General features: G+C 40.2%; 1 long non-coding RNA gene across 1 annotated transcript; it reads right to left on the bottom strand.

The window, feature by feature from the left end:
• Positions 1-4143: 4143 nt before the first annotated feature.
• On the bottom strand, positions 4144-12262 carry LOC106885468. Its single transcript, XR_001411445.1, has 3 exons — positions 11980-12262; positions 10665-10778; positions 4144-5922 (listed from the first exon to the last, which is right to left on the bottom strand). It is a non-coding gene; the product is annotated as an uncharacterized LOC106885468 (long non-coding RNA).
• Positions 12263-12381: the final 119 nt, after the last annotated feature.

Here is a 12381-nt window from a genome sequence, read left to right on the forward strand (position 1 = left end):
ACAGTATGTCAGTGTCCTTATACTGGATAGTCTAAAACTCACAAATAACAAGTAAAGACTGTTATTTTCTATACCGTACATCTCCTGCATATGCATACATATATAAACAGAGAGAGGGAGAGAAGAAAGGCAAAAATGCTTTGCATTCCAAAGCAGTATTGTCTTTTGATTAGTCTTTCATTTTTAAGTTCTTGTTACTTCCATTCAAATATTTTCACTGTAAATTTCAATTTAATTACATTTAATTTTCAGTCAAATAATTGATTCTATCTGAGGGGAAAAAAAGTCAATATGGGTCTTAAACTGCAGGCACATTTAATTCTGGAGGAAAAATCATACACACTGTAGTTGATTTTCCCGGTTGAAGGCAGAAAGGTAGAAGCCAACCTCTGAAAATGCCCAAATTATTTAAAAAACCATTAAATGTTTGGGAAATTAGCATTAACCACACCATTATTCCACAACACACACAGTGAATGTTCATAGAGTCACCACACATAACAAACGAAACCAAAAAACCACCAAAGTTCACTAATGTGGGCTGGCAGTGACAAGCCAGAGCATTCCCCTGCAGAGAGAAGGCCCTTTCTGAAGTTTACTTCCTCCTAAGATAGGATGGCTTCTCGCCTCTGCAGGCTGCAGATGAGGTCTGTCCAAAGACATTGCTTCCAATTTTGTGGTTAATAGACTTCCAAGAATTATTACCCCAACTATGAGGGGGAACTCTTTTCTTAAGTGATATAAATTACCTTGTGCAAAAAGTGGTGAGGACAGTCTTATTCTGGTCCAGGATGGGCTTATTTCAGTTTGTGTTACATCAACTGCTTTAACCAAATGGAGACCAAGCCATTTCTAACCCAAATAAAGTGTCTTTGTAGAGGTTTACAACTGCATAACCTAAGCAGAGCAGTTTGGGATGGAGATCATACAGCGGGCTAAACCTTGTAAAACTTTACATGATCAAATAAAAATATAAATGGGGGGGTGAAGATGTGTGTGGGGTGGCATTATGTGGGAAATCACTATTTTGTTCCCAAAAAGTTTTCCCTATTATCATTCAACAATGGCATTGAATAAGGATACTCTTGACACTTCCTTTTTGAGGAAGTCAAGAAGCTTCCAGAGATTTTATTTGAAGAGAGATATCTGTGTTCTTTTTTATCAACTGTGCATCACTTCCAGTGATTTAAATGGGGCCAGAATAATATTTCAGGTATTTGCAGCAGTGCTTGAGATAGTACTATAAGCTACCTATTTTCTATAGGCAAATTCTGGCTTCTGCATACGTTCATTATTTACTGCCCTAATGCCTTTTTCTGATCACACCAGTAATCTAGCCTCTGTTCATTTGAGAAGGAAAAGACTTCTAAAGCATATTGCACCTTGCCTGGGTACTTATTAATGCCTGTTCTTGTTCAGTGATTATACAAAGATTGTTTGTACAAAGAAGTTGCATTGGCTTGAGTTAAATGGTTTTTTTTAAAAAAAAAAACCCACAATGTATTTAGGTCAGTACAAATTCCTGGTTGGAAACTTTCAGATAATCTTAAATCTTTAGCTATATAAACTTCAAGTGCTTTGCTGAAAAAAGCAGTGTCAACACAAAAACTTGTGATAAAATAACAAAAGTTAATTTTAAGAAACCCAGTTGCATTTCTGAGTAAATCAGGCCTGGCAAATTCCCCCCACCTAGTTTTATTTTCAGAGGAGAGAAGGAAGCATTATATTTGGAAGGAAGCATCTCTTCCCACTACTAAAGTTGTACAGCTGTAACCAATTGCTTCATGAGCATGCAACCTGATTGCTTTGCTTTTGTTTGAGATGGAGTTGAAAGGGACAGCTTCAGCTGTAGGTGAACTAAACTCCTGTTTGCAGAGATTTAGTGATTTTTGCTTCCTGTTTAATGGTTTGGGATCTTGCTGAAGGAATTTTTTAATTACTAAAAGTAAAAAAAAAAGATTCTCAGAGAGACAGTGATTAGGGTGTGTTTCATCTGTATTAGGCAACATATAAAACTAACTCAACAAAACACATTTGCAGCATTTTATACAGATTTGTTAATAATCATGGCTTTTATAAGTTTTACCCCAATGTTTTTTGCTGTATAGAAGCACTGCATCTTTTTTTTTCAAATTCTTCTAGCCTCTGGCATTATTGAGGCCTTCTAATAGGATTATTTCTTGACTCTCCAGCTAGTGCTGTGAGCAGGAGCAATGCACTGTTCTGCAGTCCACAATTACAAACCACGATCCCCTCTCCCTGTTAGGTTACATGGCAGCTTCATCTTTGGAACAACATGCTGCCAGAAAACCCAGGCACTCTGCTAAACAAAAGCAGACCTACCAAAACCCTATCACAAATAATGTAAGTGTACATGTGTGTGTGTGCATATTTTTGCACATTCACTCTCAACCTACTTTAAATTTAGGGATGCCAGAGAATCCTTGTGCTACTTCTGATGAGTCCAAAATAAAAAACAAGGCTTTTGTCTGTCCCTCTGTTAAAGGGATCTGCAAATTGTGTGCTTCTTCGAGTCGAGAGTTTATGGTCCTTAGAGAAGCACTGACAACTACTGTCACTGAGACCCAACACTCCCCCATACACTTCCAGAAGTTAAAATGAGACAAATCTCAAGCATGACAGGCAATTAGAAGTGCTCCCAAAACTTCTATTATTCCAGTGAAAAATGCTGGCAATAAGGATGTGACCCTCTTTCTACTTCTACTCTCCCCCTGCAAATGAACAGCTCTGACAGAATTGAGCAGCATCACTCACAAAGTACGAGGCAGTTTTCTTGCAGTGAAGGATATTCAAACGATGTGGATGAGCAATGCTGGTCTGGACTTACTTAACCTGTCCAGCAAAATCATATCTGCTGATTATGATTATGCAGATGCTGTGGTGACAGCATTAACTTCCCCATTTCTTGAGTGTGAGAAGTCTTGCCTGATGATTCCAGAAATAGATTTAGCCTGAAACTTTCTATGAAATAGACCTCTCACCTGAAAATAACCTGCACAAGCACAAGTCTACCTTGTGAAATGAAGAGAAGCACTGGAAACATGCTTAAATCAATAATGTTAGTTTTCAGGGTTATATAGTCCTTATACTCACTGAGGTGCTTAAAACTCACTAACATATCAAATGCTCCCACCTGGAACTGAAACAGTAGCGAGTAAAATAAAGGCCATTTTCTTCCACTTGACCAAAGGTCTACATCCCTCATAGACCAATCAACTGCGCTTCATTCTGGTTTTGATTTGTCCTGGCCTATTAAGGTGACACACTTAGAGCAATTAGAGAAACACTGTCACCTGCACTGGCCTCCTGTGGACCTCCAGAGATCACTCCTTTTTCTCTCATCAAAGGTGCAAAAGAGGGCCACTGCAGAATTGAGGATATTGCCCGAGTACTAACGGTGCTTTTAATATGTTTATCCAACAAACCAACATCCCAGAGGAAGGAGGAAAAAGCATTTGGCTCCTGCTTTCCCAGACAGCAGAAACAAAAGAGAATGAGAACAGAATGATAACAAAGTGAACCATAAATTCCTCACTGCCAATCGTGTTGGTTTGACATCGCAGATCAGACAGAAAAACTCTACTCAGAAAACATTCATGCTGCAAAGCATCTGTGAACTGCATGTAAACCCATGTAGGTGTGGAACCCCTCCGACTTCAGCTGGGGTTGGTTAAGGGATGGGGGAAAGGAATCCATCTGCTTTCTGTAGTCGGGGTCTAAATCAGTGGCAGAAAACCTGTGGCGTGGAGGCTAAGGTATGGTCAGATCTCCATAAACATAGTCTGATCTCTTCTTTCCTCTGCAATCTTACCCCAAATGAAAGCTCCCACAACTTCTACAGATCTAGAAGAGTTTACTTCAGCTGAACAAGTTCTTCTAATCTACCTAATACACTAAGTTTACAGACGTAATTATTCTTTTATCCATATAAAAATTATTGTGATAATGCTCAAAGGACAGAGCAATTACCAAAAAACGGCCAAACAGAGCAACACCTGACTACTAATACAACAAGGAGATAGAAAGACAATATTGTTACATATTAAGAGTTTTTAATTAAATGACAATTTTTCTATGTTGTACATCAAAGCATCATTTCAGGTTCAAAATTTAAGAGGCAATATTTGTATTTCCAAGACAACAGAACGTGAACGTGCAGTTTCTCAAGCTACAGCTAAGCTGGAAATATGCCACACAAACCAGTTGAAGGCAAAGTGTGAACCTGTCAATGCTTTTGAGTACATTTTTACTATCATCACAAGGAGCCACATCTGTTAAACATGTAAGAAGCCTCTAACTGTACTCTTCAATAGATTCACACATCTGTACACCCAAAACTATACAAAATGAAGTATTAAAAATAGATGTAGCAGTCAAAAAATCATCACATGTATGCAATGGTGAACCTCTTAAAAAGAAAAGCTAAGAAAGTTCTTAGTTTATTAAGCTCCCCAAGGCTTTTCTTCCGGTACAATTCTGGGTGTTCAAATTATATGCCAAAAATAGATTGGTACAAAGAATAAAGCACAAATAATCTAAATACAACACAAGAACAAAAGAAGCAAGTGAGCCCCTGCAAATAATATCTATTCTGTTTGGTCCACGTACAGGAGAAAAGCAGGGATAAGAATTCTTGTTTCACTATGCCCTTCGAGACTTTTGTGGGGCTGCCTTTGGTCTAGTTACAATATAAACACATCTAAGTAGGGAAAATAACTAAAGATATTCAGATTGTTAGCTGTAGATATACACAGACACTATTACAAAGATATATTTCCATTAAGAGTTTTGCAAGAAAGAAACTGAAAATGAGTGGGGCTTAGGATATGCCTTCTTTTCATTCTGTAAGATTAAGTATCTTTAGGCCCATGGAACAGTGTTTTTTGGTTTTCATGCTGTACTTTGAACAAGTTGTTGGACAGTCCATAATTTGTTTAGGTTGAAATGTGGTAAATTCGCAGGATACAGATATAAAAGCTGGAAATAAGAGGCAAGACACTTCAGCGTTCTGCTAGTGCTTTATGATACCTTATTAAAACACCATGAATCTATCCTCTTTTATTTCATGCCTTCCCTCAGTAGGAGCTCCTGGCATCTAATGTACAAGCACATTAGCTTCTTTTGTTTCACAGGAGATAACTAAATCAGGAGATGGTCCGAAGAGTGAGTAATGTCCAAGTTTGTTTCCAAATACTGTATTATGCATAGGCATTTGTGTGTGTTTGTTTATAAAGCAGACCCGTGACTTTCTAAGACTATGATGAGTAGTTTTTTGTTTATGTAAAGCAGGAGCTTCTGCAGCTGTTTCCAGACGAAATTCTGCGAACTGCCGAATACCTAAAATCACAATGTAGATGGTGCACGTACACAAGTCAAAATATACACAAAATGAGTGCAGGTTTGAAGTAATTAAGTATCTCGTTGCTTCCAACCCATATACATTGTTATGCAGATGAGGAAAAGGCTAAATTTTGCAGAAACATGCCAATGTTTGGGGTTTTTTTCTTTTAAACATAAGCTTTATGATGTAATAGATGTTGAAAGGTATCAGAACGCTTGAAGCCCTCACAAGTACGCATTCCTCTGAAGGAAACGAGGGGGTCTTTGGGTTGTCCCAGCACTCATCTTCAATGCGTGTTCCCATTTTCAACAATGTGGAGTTGCATCCCTTGCCTAGGACAATCCCTTGCCTAGGACAGCTAACAGCAAATACTGTCTTTGTGGAAGTGTTAGATCCCCATTCTTGATCATGTTTCTCTCAGACACCTGTTCACATAGTTTCTCAGAAATTTTCACTAGCTGATGTCCTTCTGTTCTTTGGTTCAGAATTGTAGTGGCCGTATTCGGTCCTCACAATCCATGTGATGATAACAGGCATGTTATTTATACCTCCAATTTAAGCTGTCACAAGAAATACATATTTATTTGACAAATCACCCTTAGCAATGATTGCAAGTGATTTGCAATATTCTTGCAGCTGAGCTTCTGCCAGTTCGTTCACCACAGAAGATCATTTGAGAGGTTTACTAAGAGGGGGGTCTCTTTCATTTAAAAATGGATCTTATTCTGAACTGTGGACCTCCTTCCAGTGACGTCAGGCTCCACAGGCAAAGATTGCCAAGCCTCTTGTTAACAAAGTTACCTGATTTCCTTTTCTTAGAGACTGCAAACCATCCCCAGTGCTGTAAGTCAAATTTTATGCCAAAGTCTTCTCCCTAACCTAACTTAAGAATGCGAGAAAGCCATGTCTTTTAAGAACAGGAAGAATTCCCTGTGTAATTGCCTGGTTGAACACTGGGGATTCTCTGACCCTATGTACGATTTAGCAAGTGGATTTTTGCTGGCATCCCTGCCTGAGCACAGAATTCTCCCTATCGCCGGTATTCTTGGCTCAATGAAGATATTTTTTTTAAATGGGAAATTCTCAGGCTAAACAGAAGAGAGTCTGTTCTGAATTTGCAGGCTCTGAAATACACAGCTCCCTGTGACTGGGAGATGCAGAAACGAAGGACCTGGATTTTCCTAGATAAATCTTGATTTGGAGCAGAGGAATAGGTGAATAGAAAGAAAAACATGAGATGGCACCAAACCATGAGAGACTTGTGTCCCATGACTTTGCACTCCAGATCACTGATGGAAGTTAGAGATGCCTTGTGATCACTTTAAACCACCCTGCAACTATAGCATCCTAAATGATCTTCAGGGTCAGCAAATAAGAGGGTTAAACGTTGTCAGGTGTGATGACACTTCCACTCCAAACAAAGAAAACTAGGAAGTGCTTGCTCTAAATTGGGATTTCTTTTTGTGAAAGTAATACAATAGTCTCATTACATTTTAGAATAAATTTAAATTGACTTAATGAATTGCTATGCCAGTAGATGTCATAAAATCCAGTCACAAGTTGGGTATTCAATTTAGGAAGTGAAAGTGAAAAAGGCAAAAATTTCAGAACTACAGACTTTTGCATTTTTGAGATGCTGTAGAAGCCATTAATCTGAACATTTCACTCTATGCTATTAAGCTTCATTAAAGAACAAGTTTACCTTTCATTAAGATAAACTTACAAAATTGTGTTATTTTTCTAGCCAGTTATTTTTAAAAAGTATATGTCAATTATCTCCAACGTCTGAATGAAATAACACAAAAGGTTTAAGTAAAGTATTCCACTACAACCCATAGTAAGAATAGAGTAGTTTATTCAATACCTATGTAATTGCAGGTTCTTACAAGAGACTATTGAAATAGCTTGCATTTTATAATTCCAAGGCAGACTAACACTGTAACACTGGTTTATGCTATAACATCATGTTAGCTCCAGATTTTCTGAAGAAGTCAAAACAAGACCAGAAAATTAATTTTTTCTGGGTTACAGGTAACTGGAAATACAGAGGCAGCTTTGACCTCCTGTTTATCTGTCACTTTGTCCTTCTGAAAATGTGGAAGTCTCTCAGAAAGTTCAACTAAGCAGGATTTCTATCTATTGTTTTGGGTCATCTGGAACTAGTGGGGAATACAGTGCTTTCCCAGCTTAACGTTTTGTTTTTCCATTGCACCCTGAAGCTACACAGTGCACTGCCAAGAGAAAACTAATTCAGCAGTATAAATTAAAAATAGGATTCTCATGACACAAACTGCATAAATATGTTTTACTTGTATAATGATTTTGCAGCAGTGATATGTCTCTCTTATGAAATCTTTCCAAATTGTGAGACATTTCTTATACGGCTAGTATGCAAAGGCAAGCAGAAATAACATGATTAAAATTGTTATTGAAAAATGAATCAGTAATTTTTTTAGGGGAAGGTGTTGCCAACCATTTCTTTGTAATATCCAATTATCCTTGGTTTATTTTTTTCTTTAGAAAAAACACAAGTAGATATTTTCAAGTATGATTTCAATAGTGTAAAAATCAGAACTGTAGTAAGCCTGTAATTTTAAAAAGTTTCACTGATTCACGTCATCCTTGTGCAAGAGTCATAACAATCTTCTCAGTAACGCCCCACTATTATAAATATAACTGAAATAAGATTCTGAAGCAAATATTAGCTTTTCCTTAGTATTTGACAGAAAGGTGGTGTCTTATCACCTTCAAAGCACCAAGGGCAGCAACTACCAAGTTTTTCAGATTCAGACCTGTGGCCGTCCAGAGAGCATCAGGACAGAATAATCAGTTTTTGGGAATCCAGAACAGTATGGGTGGCTGGTAGCAATCTATCCTCAGACAAAGCCCAGCAGTTACAGCAGTTAATTTCCACAATATAACTACTAAGATATTAGAAAAAACTGGTTATTAGAAAGACAAACAGTCAAAAGTCATTGAAAATGGTCTAAGAGCCAGACCATCTATGGAGCTAAGGGATCAAAGACCATAAACCATCAGTTTAAGGAAGAAATAAATTAAAATAACTCTAACCAAGTTTCTTACGTTATCAAAATGGACTTCAAATGAGGCACAAAGATATGAAGTTAGTGAAGTAAAGATGTAGTCTTAATGTATGCATTTATAAGTGGATAATCAGATGATCTAGAAACCCACTCAGTTAATGAGCCCTCAGCCTTGTACAGAGGCCTGAACAGCAGGACGTCTTCTTTCTTGCAGGCCGTCCTGCTCTCAGTTGGGCCTGAGAGTCTCCCTGAGCTGAAACGACTGTTAAACTAAGGGTCTTACGGCCCTTCAAAATACCTTCTTCAAAAACAAATACAACTGGGCCTACCAGCCATTTGAGCTTTTTCTCAGCCCCATTTATTTGAAGTATCCTTTAAGATAGCTATTATCACCCCCAAAATGGATCTACTCAGCACTTAGCCCTGGCTTGACAAATCACTTGGGTCCAATTTATATTTATTTTTCCCACAGAACAAAATGACAGGGGCAACCTGCGAGCACTTTCTCTTAGTTTGCCAGTTTGTCATCTCTGTCCTAGTAAAGCTTGAATAAGAAAATGATCATTCGTAATCATAGATTCATAGAATGGTTTGGGTTGGAAGGGACCCTAAAGATCACCTAGTCCCAACCCCCCTGCCCTGGGCAGGGACACCTCCCACCAGACCAGGTTGCTCAAAGCCCCATCCAGCCTGGCCTTGAACCCCTCCAGGGATGGGGCAGCCACAACTTCTCTGGGCAACCTGTTCCAGTGCCTCACCACCCTCACAGTAAAGAATTTCTTCCTAATATCTAATCTAAGTCTCCCCTCTTTCAGTTTAAACCCCTTACCCCTTGTCGTATTGCTACACTCCCTCACAAAGAGTCCCTCCCCATCTCTCCTGTAGGCCTTCTTGAGGTACTGGAAGGCTGCTATAAGGTCTCCCTGGAGCCTTCTCTTCTCCAGGCTGAACAACCCCAACTCTCTCAGCCAGTCTTCGTAGGATCATCTTTGTGGCTCTCCTCTGCACCCATTCCAACAGGTCAATAATAAAGAACTTTAAAATATATTGGATCGAGTAAACTACTGATAAGAAGTTGAATAAAACCACTCTGTCTCCCAGATCCTTGAGGAAAGAACAACAAGCATGTAGGGAAGAGTACATGTTCTTTCTACAAACACCACTTCTTATCAGGACATAGTGTATTTTGTCTGTAATCCACAAATGGTAATATGACAACAACAGTGAATCAGGGACAAGAAGAGTTAAGTTTGGGTCATGCTTCACTGGGTTTGTTCATGCCTGTCTGTCATGAGCCTGGTCCCTTGCCCTGACACTGAAACCAGGGGCAGAGGGCCCTTAACTGTGCTGGGAAGAAAACCCTCCTGACTCCAAGGAAATAAAAAACCAAGCAGGGAGACAGTTCCAAGTGCTTAAATCATGGGGGGAGGGAGGAGGGGGAATGAAGTGGTTTAACTATTCTAACTTCTAGTGAAGCCACTAAAGCTGAATATCTACAAAACCAAGCCCTACAGAGTAGGAGGAGTGCTCACATAAAAAGATACTGACCTAAATCCTTACCCTATGGGATAGTGAGTAACTCCTGACTTACGAGCTCTTTTCGACTGCTGCAAGAGTTAAGTCCTCTCCCTAGCTCAAAAGGTCTCAAAAATCCAGAGAATTTAGCAAACAGTGAAATGAAAAGAGACCTGCAGCTAACTGAGCAGGTTCACAATCAGAAAGCAATTGTTACATTGTCTGTTACTAGCAGGTGGTTAACCATGGATGTTTATTACTTGACAGCTAGGAAACTCCTTCAATTTCTTTGTAGGTGACCTGTGTTCTTTGTCAATAGCTATTAAAGGCTACTGACACCAACCCAATGTCCATCACAGTTTTGTTTCATAACAAATAGACTAAACCACACATTTGTTGACTTTGACAGATCAGCCACATGAAATTCTTGTATTTAATTACTCATTCTGATTAATCTAAATTTCCTGCCTTAGAAATTTTGTTTGAATTATGCTGGCGATCGAGAGTGCCTACTCATATGCAAACAAACATGTAAGATCTCCAGTCCTGATATTGTTAACAGTGCTGAGGATTCACACTTACCAAAACCACTGTAGTTTGAAACAGGCCTATGTGTGTGAGTGTACAAATTACTCTCCAAAATGGCAACTTATTAGGGAAGACACTTATCTTACCATTTTCTCCTCTTCTCTGCACGCTATTTATTGCTTTGTGTCTTGATCCACTTGGGCACTTGCACATACCTGATTTTGTAGCATTATTCATGACAGCAGCTTGTGTGGCATGAGTTTCCAGGACCATGGTCTTAAGCAGGAAGAACTCCACCTCCACTGAGTCAGCTCACAGTGAGCAAATTCCTTCAGTAAGATGAGAGAGACAGGGAAGAAATTAGAAGAATAGTAACCTGTGAAGTAGCTGTGCTTGAAACAGGTGGATCAAATGACAGGTATCTGATCTCAAAACCTTCCATATTATTCAACAGAATTACACATTTTTATGAAATGCCTAACAGCAGCAAGTCCCCAAGCCCCTAGGCTACAGGTTGACTGCAGTCAACCCTGAAAATGTACTGTGGACTACCCTCTGTCCGTGTTACTGCTTTCTTTTAAAGTGTAAAATCTACAATGTTGTTATAGTTCTGTGGTTCAGACTTTCAAGGCTATGCAAACTCTATTTACAAACTGGCTTTATGTGTTGAAGTAAGAGACGGTCTTTTCCTGGAAAGTAGGGTTTGTGCTTGCTTTGTTTTCCTCAATCCAAACTAGATGAAGTGGATTCATACATCAAGAAAAAATACAACAGAATGAAGACAAAACATCAGAAAAATATAAAAGCGAACGTGTAAGAAAATGACTAAATCTGCAAGATAAAGCTTGTTTTCTCCCCGCATATGGTAAATTCTCTGATGTGCAGGACACCAGGAACAAGCTCCAAGATTTTTCACGCTTTAAGCAAACGGACAAATACCCATCTTTCCATTCACCAACCATTCTACTGCATTTTTAGGCTTTGCTATTCTTTGGCTCCTGCAGCAATGCTAGGAACATTCCCACCTGCAACACAGCTAATAAAGCAGGCAAGGGCTCTGCTCATTCTTACGCACACGCTTAATTTTACAGAGGTGAGAACAGCCCGGGACTGTTACCCACTAGTGGGATCCGTGGAATCACTTATGTCTGTACAATTAAGAGAGCCTAATGCGGAACCTGAGGCTTTTTTTAGTCACACTTTTCCTCAAAATCATTAATAACATCGTAGTGCTGTATAAATACAGAAAAAGAAAAAAGAGAGAGATTATTATAAAAGAGGTGGGGAGGGGAAAAAAAAAGGAGCTTCCTGACAAGCAATCTCTCACTTTTTTTTTTCCCCCTCTTTTAATTTTAAATAAAGCTGTCTGCGAATTTGAGCCTAGGGAGACCTTCATTAAAATCAATTAATCAGTCAGCCTCTCTGCTGAATAGCTTTCTGGAGACAGAAGGGAAAGAAAAAAAAAAAAAAGTCAAACTAGGGCTGGGGCTGGAGGTGTGTGTGGTACTTCTCTAACTCCCCCTTACCTACCCCGGGCCCTCCGCCTCACGCCCCGGCCCTGCCGAACCGGGCAAGTTGGCGACCACCGGGCAAGGGCGGGAAGGATCCGTCCCCTCGCGGGCTGTGACCGGCTGCTCGGGGCCTTGGGGGGTGCCGGAGACCCCGCTGCCCGCCTCAGAGGCCTGCCCGCCCGCAGGTGCCCCCGGCCTGTCACCGGGCAGGTGAGGGCTGGGTCTGGCGGCCTCAGGCAAGGAGCTCCCACCCCTCAGTCTGCTCCCGCCGCGGCACGGCGGAGGTTACGGCCGCGTTCGGAGCCAGCTCCCGGCGGCCCGCACAGCCCCCGGGGCGGGCGCCTCCTTCCCGACCCCGCGAGCAGCCCCCCGGCCCCGCCGCCGCCTGCCAGAGGCTGAGGGGATAAAGTTAGCGGCGGGG

Source organism: Calidris pugnax, unplaced genomic scaffold (assembly GCF_001431845.1).
Source record: "Calidris pugnax isolate Ruff unplaced genomic scaffold, ASM143184v1 scaffold11, whole genome shotgun sequence".
NCBI lineage: Eukaryota > Metazoa > Chordata > Aves > Charadriiformes > Scolopacidae > Calidris > Calidris pugnax.